The 19,758-nt window shown below is 38.5% G+C and overlaps 1 protein-coding gene and 1 long non-coding RNA gene across 5 annotated transcripts in view; both read left to right on the top strand.

Moving 5' to 3' along the window:
• LOC100648035 (cAMP-specific 3',5'-cyclic phosphodiesterase) overlaps positions 1–19,758 on the top strand; it is a 359,695-nt gene that overhangs the window by 116,918 nt on the left and 223,019 nt on the right. The gene's annotated exons all lie outside the window — the stretch shown is intronic.
• On the top strand, positions 13,658–19,753 carry LOC125386516. Its single transcript, XR_007226748.1, has 3 exons — positions 13,658–14,329; positions 18,621–18,749; positions 18,821–19,753. It is a non-coding gene; the product is annotated as an uncharacterized LOC125386516 (long non-coding RNA).

The following is a 19,758-nucleotide window of genomic DNA, read 5'->3' as shown; positions in this document are numbered from 1 at the left end:
AATACACTCAGCTTTCTCGTTTTATCGAATACTAACACTTCATCGGCTTTTTGTCGCCGACAATCTTTCTCATTATTTGAGCAGTAATTTGTTATTTAGTACTAAGGTAACTTGCTCAGTTGCGTTGCTTTGCAAGCTCCCGCAGTTCTATACCAATTTGAAGAACGTACAAAAAGAATGGTATTGCAGAGTCTAAACCGAAACAGAGCCGGCGCCAGGGAGAATCTGCGCCTGAGCTGTCGGTCGAAAGCGCTAAGATACTTCGCCTTTTACTTGCCAATTCGAAAGAAATATCACAGAATGCGTTTGAATAAGCATCAAGTTTGAAGAAAACGAGAACGAACTTATTATACCGAACATAGTACATTCGTCGAGTTGTACATTCTCCGATCTTTTGTTTACTTTTCACAAGCAAGGGCTATTCGCAGGAAGAGCTGAATTTTTGAAATCTACACGAGAATTCAGCTGGGAGTAGAAGCACGACTTTGCAAGCTATGGGAGTTGGAAAATCGTAATCTGGATATCGCGTTCGTCGTGTTTTCTAAACTAATAATGGAAAGCCGAGGCGAGATTTCATAACTGCGGATTATCTGATCGTTTTACGCTCGCTGGCAGTAAGTGAATAAACGCATACGTGATCGCAATACGATCCTCGGGGACCGACGATAAATTAACGCGGACCGGTTTTAGACGACTTGAGAACTCGGCCTTCCGATCCTCCTGCCAGTTGCACCAATTCGTTTCGCAGATTTATCTGCCAACCGACTCTCCTTTTTTCCTTGCTGATATATCTTTTTCTTTCTTCATCTTTCCTTTGTCGAATTATCTGCCTTTGCTCGACCAGGTCCTAATTTATCGCCGCGTAAACTGGGACGCCGTGTGTTCGTAGGCCGTCGTTCGAGTGGATCTTTCATAATTATTTCGCGACCAAGTAGCGTTATCACCTACTCGAGCTGACGAAAGGAATAAATAGGTGAAACTAAAGAAAGAACGCGAACACAGGTCTTAATGATCTGTAATTTCTAAAACGAAACTTTTTCTTTTCTGTGCGATTGTTTTATTGTACGTAGAACTACTAACAGTAGAATTATTTGATACAAGATTGTAATAATTTTAGGTAGAAATGCTTCTATATAATTCCTTAATTGTATTTTTTGCAACTATTTTACGTAGAATTATTAATCGTGGAATTATCAATGATAGAGCTATTGGATAAAAGAATGGTATATACTATATAATTTTTAATTAATGGACGACTAAATATACCAAATGTTATTGCAAAATTGACTAGATAGACGCAAGCTATAGTCAGTCTATGATTAACATAGTTGAACTTGTATTTGTACAAACTGTTTGCTAATAGTATGCGGAGAACTTGTCCTAACTATCGTACGACTTCGCGTTACATCATCGTCTTCGACGAATGAATTATATATCGTTTCTGATCTCGATTACATTGGTAACTCGTCTTTCAGGCGAATCTAATTATCGTAAACGACAATTGCCATCGCTTATTCTACCAGTCACAAGCCAGAGAGCTAATTTTCATAGCGCGCGAAGAGGTTATTGTCCAGCAGCTGTGTTTTTATTCCTGTCGTTTAGTCGTTCAGTTTCTCTCTCAATGACAATCCTCGGACGGGCCGTAAAATTTTATTCGACTTTATCTCTATAAATCAACGCGAGAGATATACCGCGTCAATCGACAAAAGGAAAGAGGAACGTGTCCTCAAATATGGAAAAAATATTGGTGAAATATAATGCACGCTGAACGTGCATCTCGAAAGTGACATAACTCAAACAGGTTTTTAAGAAAAGACGAGAAACTATTTGGAATCTTACGAACAAAATTATTCTTTTTACTAACTAAATTATTTACGTAACTTTGGCGACAAGCGTAGATTCTAGAAAAGAATGATTATTTTTGTAATTTTCCCTCGTTCCTTTTACGTTCTTCTAACGTAGAAGCAAATTATTCTCAGTCGTGACACTTTCTATTATGCAGTTAGAACGGTAAATAAGTGGCCGAGTAAGTGGTTGGACTTGGATTCGCGAGCAGGAAGCGCGGTCGTCGTAGATTATAATTTTGTTTTGATCGCTGGAGAATTTTTATACTCTCTCGGTGTCTGGCCATTGACTGGATCTACTTAAGAATGTCTGGTTCGCTGCGCCTGTTCCTACTTATACCGTCATTACTGGCAACCTGCGTCATGAACTTTAAATAAAAGGAAATTTTACCTGTTCGATTTTGCCTAATTTTTATTTCATTATTCTCGGTTACATTATTTGATCTATCTCTTCGAAATATAAATATTTCAATCGATTGGTATTAGGTAAAAGTTTCTTTCGTTTTATAAAGAAATAATAGACGCACAATGTTTTTTTATCTTTTAATTATGCACGAATATAATAATAGAAATAAAACGAAATGGATCACATCTAATTCAATAAAATAATATAAAATAAAAATTATTGTTCATCTATTATCACCTTATGAAACGAAAGACACTTTTCGCACAACTTAATATTTAAGATCAACGATTCGAAAGAATGCACTGCTCTAAGCAGAATTTTTCTGTTCGACGAATGCAAAGCGTGAAAGAAGAGACAGCAGATGGATTCGTGTTAAGAAAGGACGCGAGACAGGACGAAATATAGGTAGTCACGTATTTAACATAGAAGCTGCTTTTATCACGCTCATTTGCCAAAGATTTCATTCCTCGCTGAACGCCGTTGAACCTTTTATGGTTCCGTGATATTCCAAGCGTGCAGCTCGAATTCCAGCGAAAGGAAAGCAACAGGAACTCGATCTGGCAAACGATTATCGCGTTGGCCGTAACGTGACAATGAGAATCGTTAATACGTTTGTCACACACGGTGGCTCATAAAAATATTCGAACGTTTATCAATGAAATTGTTCACCAATGCGTTATATATCTACGTTATACGAAACTGTTGGTTTATGCATTTAAACAGGAAATTTGAAAATGCAAAATTGCACGGTGTCCAAAAGTGTCCGAAGTATGGTGCTTTTTATAATATTTGCCAGATGAAATAATTTTCTACCGAGGTTCTACCCCTTTAATTATATTCACAGAAATATAAATTCACGAAAATATTCGCAATTCAATCGAAACGCAAACATTTGGAAATGTATGTAGAAGTTGCGGGACACTTATTGCAAATATACACTGAGTGAAAAGTTAGTATATGCATAGTAGTCTTAAACATACAATTAGCGTTAAAGATAGTCTTGCTACATATTGTGGCTTATTAATATAGCGAATAGTTGGTAGCGAATAATTGTTTGTTAATGATAATTGACTGTTCAAGCACTTGACGATCTCCGCGAATCTATGCTTCCAATAAATAGTTTCTGACTTCTACGTACATTTTCAAATTCTTCTCAAATTTTGCCAATGTGACTGCAATAGTCGTGTTTCGTTTTAGTGCCATTGAAATTTCACAATGTTTTGTATAATATATATATATCGAGTCAGCGTTGGGGTTGGGGGCGTTTAACGAACAGAATTTGACAATTAACCGCGACGATTAGATACTCGAGGTGCTAATGACAATAACCTTAGGTTCAATAACGAATACACGGTCAACGGGATAGCAAATGCGCTTACTTCTCCAAAGTCCAAGTGGAACTGAACTTACTTGTCCACAGACCAGGTGGAATTGAACTTACTTGTCCAAAGTTCAAGTGGAACTCAACTTACTTGTCCACAGTCCAAGTGGAACTCAACTTCTATCCCTTTCTATGTACCTCTCTGTACCCTCTGGGTCGACTATATTTTTAAGGAGAACTATACAACTACGTGATACCTCTGTTAGTTGAAAACGTCCATTCCGTGACCGTGGCTACGTTTAGCGACCAGATTCGAGCCCAAGCCTACTGTCATAAATCTCGGGCAAACATACTCGGGTTATATTATTTAAGTACAGTTATAATAAAAATCCTAGGCTAAAGAATTGGGGATTTTCCCAAAAATTCCAAAGGAAAGGTCCCGATGTTCTTTCATCTCCGACATATAAATATAAAATATTCTTAGGAGTGTGCGAATACCTCCATGTGCCGGTGTATGCTCAGTGATAAACATAATAAGATCTGCATCTGAACTCATTAAGGAAGAGATATTCTTTATCGGCTTTGTCTCGCGAAACGATCTCGCAACCGGGAACTCTTATTGTCTAATTAGATTTTTAGTCGTCCTGCTCCTTTCTTTTCACGGTTATTCCAACAATTTCTCGCGATTATTCGCAAAAGCTTCTGGGAAAGAACGTATTCAGTTTGCGGGTGATGTCGTTCTTTGTTAAGATTAATCATGTCGGGTCGAATTAAACGGCTGGCTGGTTACGTACAGGGTGATCACGTTTTAATGAATTAACATTCTTTTCGGAGTAAACTGTGAGAGTGTAGAAACGACGGAAGAGAATAGCGTTTTATTTGTTTTATACTCCACATAGCGGAATATGTAAATTTTTTAACATCCTTTATACCTTAGTTTTTGGTAAAAGGGGGGCGAATTTTCATTTTGTCGATTCTCATGCACGCCAGCCCCAAGTTTTTATTTAGACTGCATTTTTGCTTTTAATAAAAATCCCGCAATCTCGAATTTTATTTAAAAAACAGGACGATTTTCAATTTTTTTTACTCGCCATACGTACGTAATTTTCCGTCAAATCGCTTTTCTGCCAAATGTTTGTGAAATTTGCATGTTTCATAAAAAATCGTGCGTATTTTCCCACTGATATCTACTCACCGTTGAAACAAGAATTTTTAAGGTGAAATATCGTGTTTCTCGATGCGGTGTCGTAACATTTCGTCGAAAATGTAATACTTCGCCAAAATTTGTAGTTCTTCGCCGAAAATTCACAATTTCTGTCGATAATGTATATTCATCGTTAAAAGACGATTTTTCATGATTAACACGTTACATGGTTTACGAACGTTAATGGGCAACGCTGGTAATGATAGCAACTAATTCGAAACTGTGAATGAAGCGAACCACGACCGCGACATATTAGCATAATACAGATAGATGGCGGACGCAACGGTGCAATTATATGCAATTAGGTTCGTCGATTAATAGTGATCGATACAGAATGGATTACCGTAATTATGCTTGATTATATACACTCCTGTACTGTGATCGATGTTTCCTCACTGGCCCATGTTAACTTGTATACTTGTTTTTCCACGTCTCGATAATTTACTCACGATCGACTAAGCTGGATAATTATTTAACAATTATTTAAGGATAATTACATTCGTTAGAGAAATTTCATCGATTTTACGCTTCGAGGGATGTTATTATAGCCCGTGAGAATCGCACTCGTTCGACTGCGTGAGTTTACGTATTTGATGAAAAGCTGCTTTTTGCGCGATAACAACGGCGCTGCGTCCCAATTCCTCAGTTTCGGAACGCTGATGCAGAAATTGCGAAAAAGAGAAAAATCTCCCCTCGTTCTTGTAACTTTTCAGGTAATTTTTCAATGACAGCGATATTACTCGGCTGCCTGTGAGCCTGTTCCAACGAATAAACGTAAAAAAAGAGCAGCTTCCCTTTATTAACCTAGAGCAAAAACGTAGAAATGAAGATTTATATAAAAGACGTCAAAGCTTTTAAGGGAATATTTAAAAGTCACGAAAAAGGCACGATTTCGTGTCACCTTTTTATCGAACGAACATCACAGTTTACATCGATCTGATAGAAAGACGAAAAGAAATAAAGATCGTCTTTATTAGTCTTGCTTGCTATAAATGATTGTATACCTATACGTTTTTCAGATTCCAGGTAGATTTGTTTCAGTTTACTATCCACAAAATTGGAAGTAATTTAGCATGAAATCGTTGAATCGATAGAATCCTTGAGCCAATAAGCCTGAAACTGTAGAGGATTTTTGACTGCCGAGACGAACATCGTGCAACAGAGAAAGGAGCATTGGTTCTTATTGAAATAGGTGTAATTTTGTGTGCTACACTAGATTAGCCGCGTAGTAGTGACACATATATGAGTATGAGTGTGTGCAAGTATGTCTCGTAAAACAGATGAGACAAAGAGAGTGCTGAGACGCGTGCAAATGTATATCGACGAAGAAATCTGACTAAATAAATCTGAAACTATTTTCATATCAATTCTAAGTGTAATCTAAATGTTCCTATACATTTATTTCGGCGATTAAGATCCACAATTCTCAACAGTTATCCATCACGATAATGACTGGAACTGATACAAAGTATAGAAAGGTACATTGGATTTCGTTATTGTACGACGTTTGCTCGCTCGATCAAGCTCAGCCTTCCATTCAATTCCTTTTAATATTATTGCATGGAAATTCCAATTACTTAAGATCGCTCGATTTCCAAGACTACTTTCTGGAACCAGACTAGTTCATTGCACGTATGGTGTTCCTGGCAGGAGACAAATACAACGCGACGATAGAACGATTTATTTTTCCAAGTGACCTATTCATCGAGGAATTTTTACGCTGCGCGCTGCATTGGTCGGAAAACGTGGTAATTGGACGAAGTTGAAGTGTATTAGTACGCATTTCATTGCTGCCAGCAAATAGAGAGCATCAGTTTTCGATCATTTCCACTGCAATCTTCATAGATTTCATTTCACTGCTTTTGAAGTTCGATCGTCTACGCGTCTGGTACTTGCAGCACAGTAAACGTTAAACGTAAATAGTAACACGTTGTCACAGTGTAATCCGCTGCATCCGCTGGTATCTACAGCTACAGCGTTCTTCTAAGAGCCTTCGAAGTTGATTCCAGCTGCTCTTAGTAATATCAAAATTCTGCAAATACCCTGAGAAATGCAGAAACCAAATGCTTTCGACGCCTGGCTCAAGACTTCCGTCAAGCGTCGAATCTAAGAACACAGGCCGAAGACGATCGATGCTTGGTTTTTGGGTTTGCTCGCAATTTTCCAGTCGGTTGAACAACGAAACGTTTCTTTGGATCAAGTTTAGGGTATCAGAGGAGAGGAAGGCGATGCTCGAGATAGTCTTGAGCCAGGAACGCTGTGCACAGTAAACGAGAAACAATAAGACGCCTCTTGGAACTATCTTCCCTTTTTGCCAACAAAGGACGAACGATTTCTCGCGAGTCGGTGGGAAATGGCCCATTGTAGTCCACGTCCGGGCCATTCCTAGTAAAAAGCAAACGCAGATGATTCGCAGGAAATTCCTTTTATTTCCGTCAATCGACGAAGCGCGAATTCGACAGGAAAAAATAAAGAAATTCATTTGACAAGGATGGAATAATGACACGTCATTGTAGAAGAATTTCATTGACAGTTGGTGTCGCAGTTGCCCATTGTCGTGCTAAATACATCTTTCTTCATTTTATTTCAATTGTCTAAGGTCGCATCAACCATTCGCGTGGATTGTTAATGATTCAAGGCCGAGGTTTACACTTCCTAGCATGTTTTATATCTAAATTCTTGTTTATTTACAACTTTCGCAACGACCGATGATATTGTGGTATCGTGGACGAAAGGCCTAAGAGATCTCGGGCCAACTATAAACAATGTCGCGAGGAAGCCTAAGTGCCGACAGGCCCAACAATGTATCGTCGGTCCTTCGATCGAATAGTTTCGTGGAAAAGCCTGGCCACCAGCGGTTGCGGAACACGTGCGTGCTGGGGCTAAGACAAAAGACAAAGGGATGCTAAGGAACAAAGACGAATTAACAGTGTTAGTTGAGAAGTCAGTCAGTTGCTAGCGTCAGGTAAAATTCGTGATAAAAAAGGAATAGCTTAACTCGACTGTCCTTTTGTATTTTTATATGCTTTTATTCGCAAAAGTGGTTAAGTATAATATTACAATGAAGTAGCGATGTTCAGAGCATTAAAATAGTTGCTCAAATCGCGGCCAAGACTGTACCCAAGACTAGTCTCGTGATCGAATGCTCGCAGTTTTATATGTTGAGTCTGTAGGACAATTCCTCAATAGGGGCAAGGAAAGGATCCTGAGTGCCCTACGTGATGGGGAAAATTTGGTGTTGGGCCATGTGCAAAGGTAAGGTCAAAGTCTGAAGGTTCATTAACAGGTAGTGTGGAATGACGTGGATTTGGCTATGGTCGCTGTAGCGTTGTGGAAAGAGCGTGATCCGCGTGAGAGAGAGCGTTGGATCCGTGGTTACGAGAGTTGCAAATTAATTATCTAATTGTCTTAATTATAATACGTTATTGTGATTAGTTCACGTTAAACAACCATAGTTTCCTGTTTAACCAACATCTGCTTAATCCATTTATTGCAAATAAACTATAATTGTAGTAAAGATCCTACGATATACTTCACTGTCAGGTGCATTTTGTGCAGTTCGCAGATTGTATTCTTCGTTGAGGAGATATTGGTGGCTGAGAATGTAAAATGTGCTCTTCATTATCGAAATTTTGGATAGGAAAGTCGATAGGTGGGAGGAAGATTAGAAATCGATCGATCGTAGGGTCTCGAACGATCCATTTCTACAACGTAAATTGCTTCGCCCGTTGTAGCTGAATAATTCAGGGGATATACTTGTTACTCGACGAAGGTCGACTGACGAAGTTGCGTGAAGTTGGTATAATTTATCCGCCGAAATCGATTGCAATTTAACGTGGCTGCGAAACTTCTCGATTGAATCGTAAATAAAGGCGGAAAGTCTGAAAATATCGAAAAGAGAATATTTCGACTGCGAAACTTTCCACCGCGAGCAGAGAAGAGTGAAACTGAATTTTCTTTCGCTCGAAATAAGCTACGATTCAGCTTTTCGCCGATAATATGGAAAACGCGCATCGGGGGAATAGAAAAATTCGGGGCTAAAGATGGACAGCCTTTAGTTTTGCCTAAAGATACTATAATACTTTCTCAGATGTTCCCTTCGCTTATACTTGGCAAAAATAGGAAAAAGTAGAAAAAGGAGGATGTACAAAATTCTTAAACCTTTTCAAAAGTTTCTAATCGTCTCAATGAAATTTTATATTTAGAAAACCACCCTCGCTAAGAGCTTAACTTAACAAACAAGCTCCAATTAAACCAGTTTGGTTTCCTTTAAAAATACACTTAAAACGTAATTACACTTAGAAGTAACTTTAAACTGCACACTCTTTGTGCATAATAAGAGACGTTCGCAGAACGAGCTGATAACGTATCAGGTCCGAGTGACGTCAAAAACCTGTCTATTAAATCGACTTCCAACTCGCTATAGCCATAACCATTCCTCGAACTTGATATTTTCCACGAAGCACCGTAAAAGTGAAAAAAGTAAAAGGAAACAACGCGATCGTCTATCGGCTTTAAACGTCGAAATTGAAACGACAGAGTTCGCCAGCGGGAAACAGATCTCCACGGTGGCCTGTAATTACGCGTCGCGTATTCCGTCGCGGACTGTTCCTTCCTGAACAGAGAAACAAAAGGAGAAGATGCCAGGGGCGGAAGAAAGAAAGGAGGAAAAGAAAAAACGATAAAAAGGAGAGTTATTAAGCCGAGAGTATAGACCGCGTTTTCTCTGCTAGCCAAGACGAAGGAAGGTGTCAGAGCAATGAATGCAGGCGATTCACACGATGCACCAGGCGTATACAACGTTGACGAGTTTCTAGCTTCTCTTATACTTTGATTAGTGGCATCGTTGGCCTCGACCAAAGAAACTTCCCACTCGGTTGGAGAGCGTCTTAACGTTCACGTTTTCGATGGTCGATCGCGAGATTTTCGCGAATCTTTGAAGGTCCGTGAAGATCGAAGTTCTTCCTGAAACGTGAGAATATTTATTTATTTATTTATCTACTCATTCTATCGGCGAAAAACCCTATTAGTAATAGGAAGAGAAAAGATACGCGACTGAGTAAATAATCAATAATTATGAGGTGATGTTAGATGTAAGTGCCCAAGAAATACTCTCGATATTCAACAAAAAAGTTTATCAAACAATTAACAGTCAAGATGAACACTCAGATGAAAAGAAAAATAAAATGTAAAGAAATAAAAAGAGAATCTATTTTTGAACACTTGGTTTACGCTAATTACGATTTGGTTCTGAGCTCCAGCCGTGAGTTTCCAAGACTGAAGCTCGTACAATTTGACTTTCGGTGGGATTTGTTTATTTTTCTTTGTCATCCCTCAATATCCCCACTATCCACGCGTTTGTTAGGCGTCCGCGACCGTTGCCACGCACGCCTTCTTCTTGAACATTCGGCCGAAGGACCGTAGGGATATCGATGATACATTGGCCATGTCGGCCTTACGCTTCGATGGTGTAACGTAAAATTGACACTTGGATTGTAAGAGAGAAGAAGACTGACTCGTAACCCAACTCTTACTTTTCTTTTATCGAATTTTATTATAAATTTAGCACTTACAAGAATAGAATGACACTGAACCGGAGAAAGGGGGGCTGTACAAGAACAGGAACTAGAACAAGAACTGGCCGAGCTGGGTGAAGTCTCGGCTTATATGCGTTTTGGTTTGAGGATGTTGAGGGGCTCGGTGTAGGTTATGATGTGGAAAAGTGTCCGAAGCTCGGGGGTCGATGTCTTATCTCTGATGTAGATTGAGATGTGATTGATGTCACAATGGCATAGCGCTTTGTGTCGCGAAGCTGTCGAAAAGTTCCGTCGTCCAGTGCCTCCACAATTATAGTAATGTGGTATCGTGGAAAGATTGCCTAAGAAATGTCGGGTGAACCATAAACAATGTTGCGAGAAAGTCTAAGTGCCAACAGGCCAAAAAGGGTCTGGAAACTTCAATGTGTCGTCGGTCCTTCGGTCGAATAGTTAGGCGGAAAAAGCCTATGTGACCATGACCGTGGTCGGCTGCGGAACACGTGCGTGGTGGGACTATGAGGAAAAACAAGGGGATGCTGAAGGGAGGAATACGAATTAACAGGCAGTCGTGAGTTGAGAAGTCAGTGTTGTCAGGGTTGTCAAGAAGGGTGTGGTCAGCGTGAAAATAGAGCGTTGGAACCGTTGTGACGAGACGAGTGAGTGACGAATGATGACTGCGTGCATATAGACTGACGGAGCATCGTGCTTGATTTTGTGTTGACGTGAACGATATTGAAACAAATCATACTGTCACCAAACCTACTAGCGTTATATATTTTCCCATAATAATTGCTAGGAACCTGGTAGTGAAAAGTAATTCTGGCTTGAGTACTTAAGTAATTAAATAGTACTTAAATAGACACTTAAATACCGAGAGTCGCTAGCTAACAAAATGAAAAGAAAGAAACAACGAGACGTACAAGATTTAAAGCGACATAGGAGATCGTAGGAGTTTAAGTAAGCGAGATGATGGCAGAATAAAGATCGATAGATGTATGTGCACTATGCCATGCAGTATCGTACGGTCGAGGCAGCTAAAACAACTACGCAATGTACGATTCTATTTGCCGAATGTCCAGCTGGACAAATTGTAAAGTACAAATTAAATAATAATAAAAAAAATATACGATTATGTTCGACTCATAATAGTTCAGAATTATTCAAGTACAAATAGTATTTAGTATACTTTCTGCAATATTACTAGAATATTTAGCGAACGAAACAAATTTTTAAGTTTCGTGGATTTCTCGTATAATACGATTCATTCGCAATTCACCATAGACAAATTCGCAGAAATCGCTGAATTTGTATTGGGCGCCTCTTAAAAATATCTTCCTTGGTATATTTAGCATATTTCGATCGATTAGAGTATTTTAGAATTTTTTATTATTTAGTTTGTACTTTACAATTTGTCCAACTGGACATTTGGTAAATTTTTCTAACTTAATTGCTAAATAACGTGTGAATGGCTACCCCCAGCGGGAGATATCATCTTTGAGATTTTAGTATTAGGACATAATTCATAGGAAGACTTTTTGGAGTAAGCTTATGGTTTCTCCTAAAGAATTGTTGTTACTGTACCTGTTCATTTAGAGTACTTGAAGATATTTTAGCGTATCACAATATCTGTTGTTAGAATACTTAGTTAAAAATACTACAGAATATAATATGTATATTTAGACCAAGGTTAGGTTTTAAACGCTGTCCTTGGCGAAAACCACTGTATGTACCTGTTTGTACAATTATGGAATCCTAAATATAAGTATTTGGCAACGTTATGTCATGTTAATATAACTAAAAATCTCGAGATTTGCCAACTAAATATTTTTAATACGTTTCTATTACGCCTCTGTTTCAAAGCAACTTCTTTTCCCATTTTAAAAGTCCGTTTAATTTTCGAACTCGATTCTCCGAACATTAACATCACTTCGCACGAGAAAAATTCCTGAAATATGTAGATCCAGTGATTCGTAAACTGAATATTCGATCGTGTTTTCGAAATACGAAGGAGAAATGAGGTTTAGCAAAGTGGCGTGCTTGAAATTTACAAGCAAAGCAGATTCGACCGAGAAAAACATATCAGCATGGAATAACAACAGCTGTAATAAAAGATGAGAGAATTTGGCGCTGGAATTTTGAGAGACACAAGATGAATTTTGATATCTCGCTGCGTGTCGCGGTTTCAGTTTACCTGCAGTTGATTTGCCGCTATTTTGAAATGTCATTGCGATATCGTAGATATATGTCAGATACATATTCCTATTTCAAACTTCTTTCCAAGCGTTTTTATATGTTTGAAATGCTAGAAAGTGACATTTTTCTTCGTGCATTTATCTCCAGAAAATTATTAAAAATTTGATTTATTCATATTAGATTTAAATTCGATGGAAAAATTGAAATTTGTATATTTGAAAGTTTCTCTTTTATAACTTGTAGATTTTTACTCAGAAGTTAACCTTCTTTGAATTAATAAAATTAATTTACAATATGTTTGTAGCTACATAGCAGCTAAATATTATTTTCATCAATATGTAATTGATATAGATACATTTCTAGACATTTAAAAAAAATAATAATTTATGAAAAAAATGATTCATGTATCGATATAATATAATCGATACATAAGAATCAGATCTCGATCGAATAGTAGATCGTATCTTGAAACTTAGCTCACGTTATACTCGGAGATAAAGACATTTTCGGGGCTTCGATAATTTTCTAAAGAAGCTTATTCCACTAGCTTGTTCGATCTAAATACGTTTGACTGTGAATGTAGTAACTTTTCTTCAACAACTAGGACCATTGAATTAATCATAAGTACGCAAAGCAATTACTTGCACTTCAATGAAAACAAGGGGACAACGATATCACACAGCTACGGTTCTAACTAGGAAATACGGCTAACTGAGCTTCTGTTTGATAATTTGTATGTACAATATGCGATATATGCCTGTGCAATTGTGGCGAGCATTCAAAATTGCCGTATAAACGCGGCACCCAATAATTAATTGCTATTGGTAGCTTTGTTTCTCACCAAAATTATAGATCTCGGATTAAAATGTAGCAATTTATTAACAAAATTATACGCGAAAATATTTGAAACTTTGCCGAAGGGAAATCATAGGAATTTTAGAATTTCTAAAATTCCAAATTTCAAGAAAGCATCGTTTAAAAAATATAATTATTAATCTTCTACAAAAGCTACGGGTAAAACTATTTCGAATTTTTTCGTTTCACGTTTTATATAAATTGTTAGAAAGTACGATAGAATAAAAAATTATAGCCTAAAATTGCGTTAGAAAAATACCTGATGATGAATATCTGTTGAAAAGATGATTCCTGGCGTCTTAAGATATTTCGTGGAAACGCGATTCGTCAAGAAGACCAGGGAAAATTGTATATCCGCGGCATAGACACGAAATATTTATTAATACGAAACGTAGCAATTCGCTAGGGACAAGTGGGACAAGATACTCATCGAGTAACAGTCCGCGCGGCCGTGTCGGATCGCGAGACAGCATTATGACATTCCATTTCTCTGGTAACGAACATTAATTGAACATCAAAATTGGAACCGCGAGCAACGAAATTGTATAATCGAATTACGGAATTCCCTCACTGGTAACATGATTCGTGGGAAAGAGGAAAAAGTCTCGCTCGGATTAGTATCGTACCTACACCGGTTACGTCATTCGTATGCAAGTTTTGTTAATTGCTTCATTAAAACACAACTTTTAAACGTTATCAATAACATCCTGTTGTTCGTGCTATAATTGGAAGGAGGACGACGATTATAAATGCAAAAACGAGTGGAAAACATTGAATAAAACTGTTTTGTACGAGACCTTTTTTTTTAATCTCGTGTTTTACGTCACGCGCGTCTTTGAAGTTGAAGTTTATTAGTGCAGAGTCGTGGTGGATAGCTATTCTTCGTCGCAGTTGCTCGCCGGCTCGTTGGGGACTGCCGCCACATCCGGATCGTGCTCGGTAATTTACATCGACGCTTAAAAAGCAAAGGTAAAAGCCGATCCCTCGCGGGAAAGCCGCGTGTCGCGTAGGCTCAGGTGTCTTCTTTTCGTTGCGTGTTGTACTCTTTTAATATTGTATTTAATACGAGCTTAGTATGCCGCAAGTGTCGCTGATAAGTTGGTTCAGTGTTGGTGATAAGCTAGGAGTTCGTCCAGTTGTGCGAAGCCTCGTTTTCGAGAGAATTCCCTTCGAATATTTTAATTTTGTCATTCAAGGTTCGTAGACGTGGAAATAAAATACAGAGCATTCTACCGAATTGATACCACGGCTGATATCCGATGACCAATAATATTTAAAATAACGTTTTTAATAACGTTTAATTCCAATATTCTGTGCACAAATAGTTCAAATGAATAATTTTTCAAATAATCGATTAACGTTTCATACGATACGTATCTGTTGATTCCGCAAGTATATAGTAAATAATTGCTTTTGATCGCTAGTCTGCCATTCGTTCATATATTTCACCAATATTCATCTATCGATACTATAAATCGAGCAAAGTTTCCATACGAGCGACAGTGTACGTACCTATTGGCTTGGCAACTAAGTGATCGCGGATTTTGTCAATAGAACCTGATGACAGGTTCCGCAATCACTTAGTTGCCAACCCAATAGAATTCCAATCGTTATATTACGCAAAATCTTCACAATACATTGGATCCTCGATCCTACAAGACGCGTTAGCGAGTCAGAGTTTCAATTTCTTGGAAAGTAGCACTTCGTTGAAGAGATGGTACGTACGTACGTACGTGGACGATTAATTATATCGAAGCCCTGTAATTGCAGCGCGCTCTTCAATTACTGACCTCATCGAACCCTCTCTGCATCGTTTCCCCATCGACGAAATGGTCGAGACCGCGTTGTGTTCGCTCGACTCGTGCTTTGTACGTCTCCGGTCTACGAAATGAAGCCCAGAGGGCGTAATCGACACACTTTGTGCTCTGGTAATTTGATGATCCGCGCGAAACCTCGTAAGGATCAGCGATCCTTTTCTTGACAGGCCAATGGCTGCTGTTCTCTGTGCTAGCGCTCTTAGTTTTCATCGATAAATTATGCTCGTTAACCTGCCGCTAATTACACGCTAAACTCCTCCGTTTTCATTAAGCGGCCACCCCTGTAATCTTGGCGAATTTCACTTTGATCGGTGACTCGAACGACCCATCCACTGGACGAGTGAAAAATTTATCAAAAGGCTGTCTTATCCGCTGCACTAGTTTCGCTTTTAATCCTCTGCGTCGCTACGTGATTTCGAACGTCTCGTAAAAACGTTGCAATTCTGTTGGCCTGTCACATTCAAATTCCACTGGTGCGCGTAGCGTTGGTTAAGTAAACGCGCGTTAAAATAATTTTTATTACTTAACGAGGTTGAGGGAAGATATTAGCGACGTTTCATTGAAATTGTTGGAAGACAGGAGACTATTTTTTTCTAATTTGTATAATTCTGAATGATTAATTTAACATTCTTCATGCTAAATAGAGAGATACGTCAATTCCAGTAACTGAACGAACCGCTTGTCATAATCCTTCACTATGCAATCCCCTGTCTGAAAGTTGCGGAGAAATCTCTCTGGACATCTTGAAAGTCACGCACTAAACGTAACTGTTTTTAACCAACCGTACCACGAGATACTCTGCCTCGTCTTATCGAAATTCCCCGGAGAATCCCGTCAAACGACACGACCAATCCGCTTTCTACGGCGCAACCGAAGTTCCAAGCGAAAATTTTGTCAGCCAGTTTCGCAGCTCCCAATACAGTTAAATTTCACGTACGAGAAACTTCCGCAAACTGTCCTCAACGTTCCCAGGTTTCATCTCCGAGTCAAGAAAATCCCATTGCCGATCTTTGGACGCAGGATCTTGGGATTTGTGTCTCAGGCGCGTGTTTCGCGTTTCTGTATTTCCACAGAGCCGCTTGCATTTCTTTAAAGTTGCGTGGGATGGATACCGCGAGACACTGAGAAATAAATAATACACAGGGTGTATCGTGAAACGTTGGCATCCATTTCAGCGATAGACAACAGGCACAAAAGCAATAAAAAAATTGGTACGAACGCGTGCTCTTTACAGCCTCGTTGCAAAGTTATAGCCATTTTTGTCTTTCAATAATCCACAACTGTTTACTTTCATAAAAGATGCTCGAAATGGCTAGCCTCGGCCTGCATGCAGTTCTCGTATAAAAGAATTTCGCAAACTTACAAAATTTCCAGGTGCGTATGATAGCACAGATCGAGGTAGCCATTTCGGGCACCTTCTGCGAAGAAAGTTGCCGATTATTGAAACATAAAAGTGGCCATAAATTTGAAACAAGCTCAGATAGAGCACGTGTCCGCGATTCTCTCTAATCTCAAAGTAGGTTCGATATGTTACGACACACCCTGTATCGTTTAGATGTAAGTCCAATCATCGCGGAAGTTTTAGATGTTAAAGTAACATAGTGCTAGAATTTTGGAGCGTTTCATAACTGGATTAGGAATTTTTTATGCCTTTATGGGAAATTCCTAAATGCAAAAATACACTTTTTAAAAATGTATATAATATAAAAAATATATGAAACTAAATAGCTGCTTGTCCACACTCTGTTTGCTTTTATGACAACTTACGTCTATTAGCCTCTGTTGGAACAGCCTTTGGCAGTCGAATCTCGAAAAATATGTGCTTCAGTTATTTTTATTATAAAACTATAAAATTGCATTTGTGCACAGTCTATAGTATTAGACGAGTGGACAGAGTTTTTATGCAAATCTATATTTTTATAAACTAATTCAGGAAGCACAACTAGAAAGACAATTGAAAGTAATTAAGAAATGATAATTGTACATACACGAAGATATTAAAATATTACGGTCTGCATAATTTTTCAATTGTCCCACTGGACGACAGGATAAAGAATACTTAATTAGGGAAGTTAACGTGCAGGCTGATCTCGAAGAGGCCGAATTATTCGATGACCTATTTGCATCGACACCGTGTCACGGTCGATCAAACGTTTCTAGATGACTTGTGCTTTCGGTTAAGTATAGTCGACGGCGATCTTTCGACGTCCACGATCCCCTCACCGTGAAATTAAACGCGTCGAATCAAGGACGCCAATGCATCCCCCTTTTTCTTTGTCAGAAGCGCGCCTGTTCCTCTGCTTTTCTTTCATTGCAATTTTTTCCAACGTTCCACTAGAATTCTGTTCCGCAAAAAAAGAGGTTAAAATGGATGATTCTGGTCTTTAGTTTGGTTCTGGTAAACGATAGTTCCTCTTTGCTCGGATCTAATCGAGTTTTTTTAGTCGCTCGAAGCGCCATTAAACTCTCGTCCAGATGTAATTATTTGGGGGAAACCTGGCTGCGGGAAATAGAAAGAATTTCGTGTTTTGAAAATAAAAGGAAAAATTCAGCTAATGCCTCTCTTGTTCAAAAGGTTAACGAAAATTCCTAGGAATTGCCAGTTTGATTGAAATTATTGTTACGAATGATTCGTCGTGATCTCGAAGTGTCAAGTGGAATGTAATTTTTATAAACGATACATGCAAGCTGCGCTTTCAGGGAACAAAATTTTCTCCTCTCTTCGATGCTTTTAATATCGGACACTCGAGCCACGCTTTTAGAATTAAAAACACATTTCTTTTAATAACAAAAAGTAACAAACATTTCCATTATATGATGAAGAATATTTCATTTCTGCTTTTCCATTTCCCACGCCAATAACTTCTTTTTTTCTTGCCTGCTGTGTCGAATTTTAAAATCGCAGCAGTTCAGCCTTCGAATCGCCTTTCTAACAATAAGACCAGAAACACGAAAATAATAAAATTTTCAATTTCAGATATAGAACATTTTTATTTCTCTTCTTTATACGCTTGTTTACTTTTTTATAGGATCTCACATTGAAATTATCGCGATTTATCTCTCGAGCCACGATCCTGTAACTAAATAACAAATTGTTCTCGATTTCCTCGTGCAGTGGAAACTCGATACGTTCGACTAAACGTCAGCATTAATGTATCATGCACGCTATTGAACTGGCAATTGAAAAGCAAAGTATCGTCGCTTGTTACAGCGTAGTTATGCAAATCTCGCGTGAGCACGTTCATTACTGACGTTTTAACGTGGGCAAAAACGTGTTTCGATCATCCGCGAGAGTCTAATATGCAAGGAGAATCGAGATTCGTTCGTTAGGAGACGCTGGACACGGTTTTGTGTTGCAATAAATAATTTCTCTTTGCATCTGACGTTAACGAGCGCTTGTCCGTCTGTTTAATAGTTATCTGGTGTTTCAATGATGTTTGTAGGAGGAATAATCGTTAGGGACAAGAACGAGTTGCCTTCTGATGTAACGATCTTGTTTTGACGGAACTGCGTAGTCGGAGGGAAACAGAATGAGAAAGAAGTTGGGAATTGTCTGGAAGAACATTTCGCAAGTAGACAAATAACGCTATAAAGGTATCGCGTTTTAGCAAAAGTTCGAACAAATTTTGTGTCTCACTTTCAGGCCAATTAAATATAAAATACAGCGTCGATTAAAAATTATTACGAAGAAATTTTCGCATGGAAGATGGTGCGTAGAGACTTGACTTTCAGCGAAACAGCGAAAGAATTGAGCGAAATTATAGGAAACAAGAGAAACGATCAATTTCAACAAATGGTTATGGAAACTATTTCTGGAAAAATAGACGACGAAAACGCGATGAAACGTGACACACAGCACTGGTAACCAGCAGGAAGAAAGGACTGGCATAAATTTATGCCGAGTCAGCTGGTGAATTGAAAGAGTTCCTTTTAACCCTTTGTGAGATGATGAAATTACGTGACCTGTCGAACTCTTCCTATAGCGCGTCTTTGAAGACAGAAAGAGATTGTCACCAAGAGATTGACTGTCAAAATTATCTCTAATTTGATTAAATTTCAGAAGAAAATCCACGATTCGTACACATTGCAATAATTTAATACGACAGTCGGAATTTCCTGAAAATTCTCCACTCAAAATCCTCCGTGTACATAAATTTCCCCTTTTCTTCGTAAAATGATAGTAACAAAATATTCAAATACATATACAATGTCTCACTTCCCACTCTCAGTTACCTCATATCCATTTTTACGAAGTTCTAAGAAAAGCTCTGAAATCATCTTGGCAAACAATAATTTCAACGTTTCTTCTGCCTCAAAAAAGCACCTTCTACTTTTATCTTCGATAAAATTACCGGACATTCTGTAAAATGTGACACTTTCACGAAAAGAATCGGCATAGTGTGTGGCCTATTAAAAATTAATCGACGCCTTTCAATTTATCACCACGGCATGGAAATCCTGGAAATCCTGAAAATCGCCGTAGATCCATCGTTCTAAATTTCGAACAAATCTCTTACAAAGGGTTAAAGACTCGTAACGTCGGTCAGGTTCACCGTTGAAAACGTCGCGTTTACGATGCGC

This window comes from Bombus terrestris, chromosome 16 (assembly GCF_910591885.1).
Source record: "Bombus terrestris chromosome 16, iyBomTerr1.2, whole genome shotgun sequence".
Lineage (NCBI taxonomy): Eukaryota > Metazoa > Arthropoda > Insecta > Hymenoptera > Apidae > Bombus > Bombus terrestris.
This window is presented reverse-complemented; position numbering and strand designations above follow the sequence as displayed.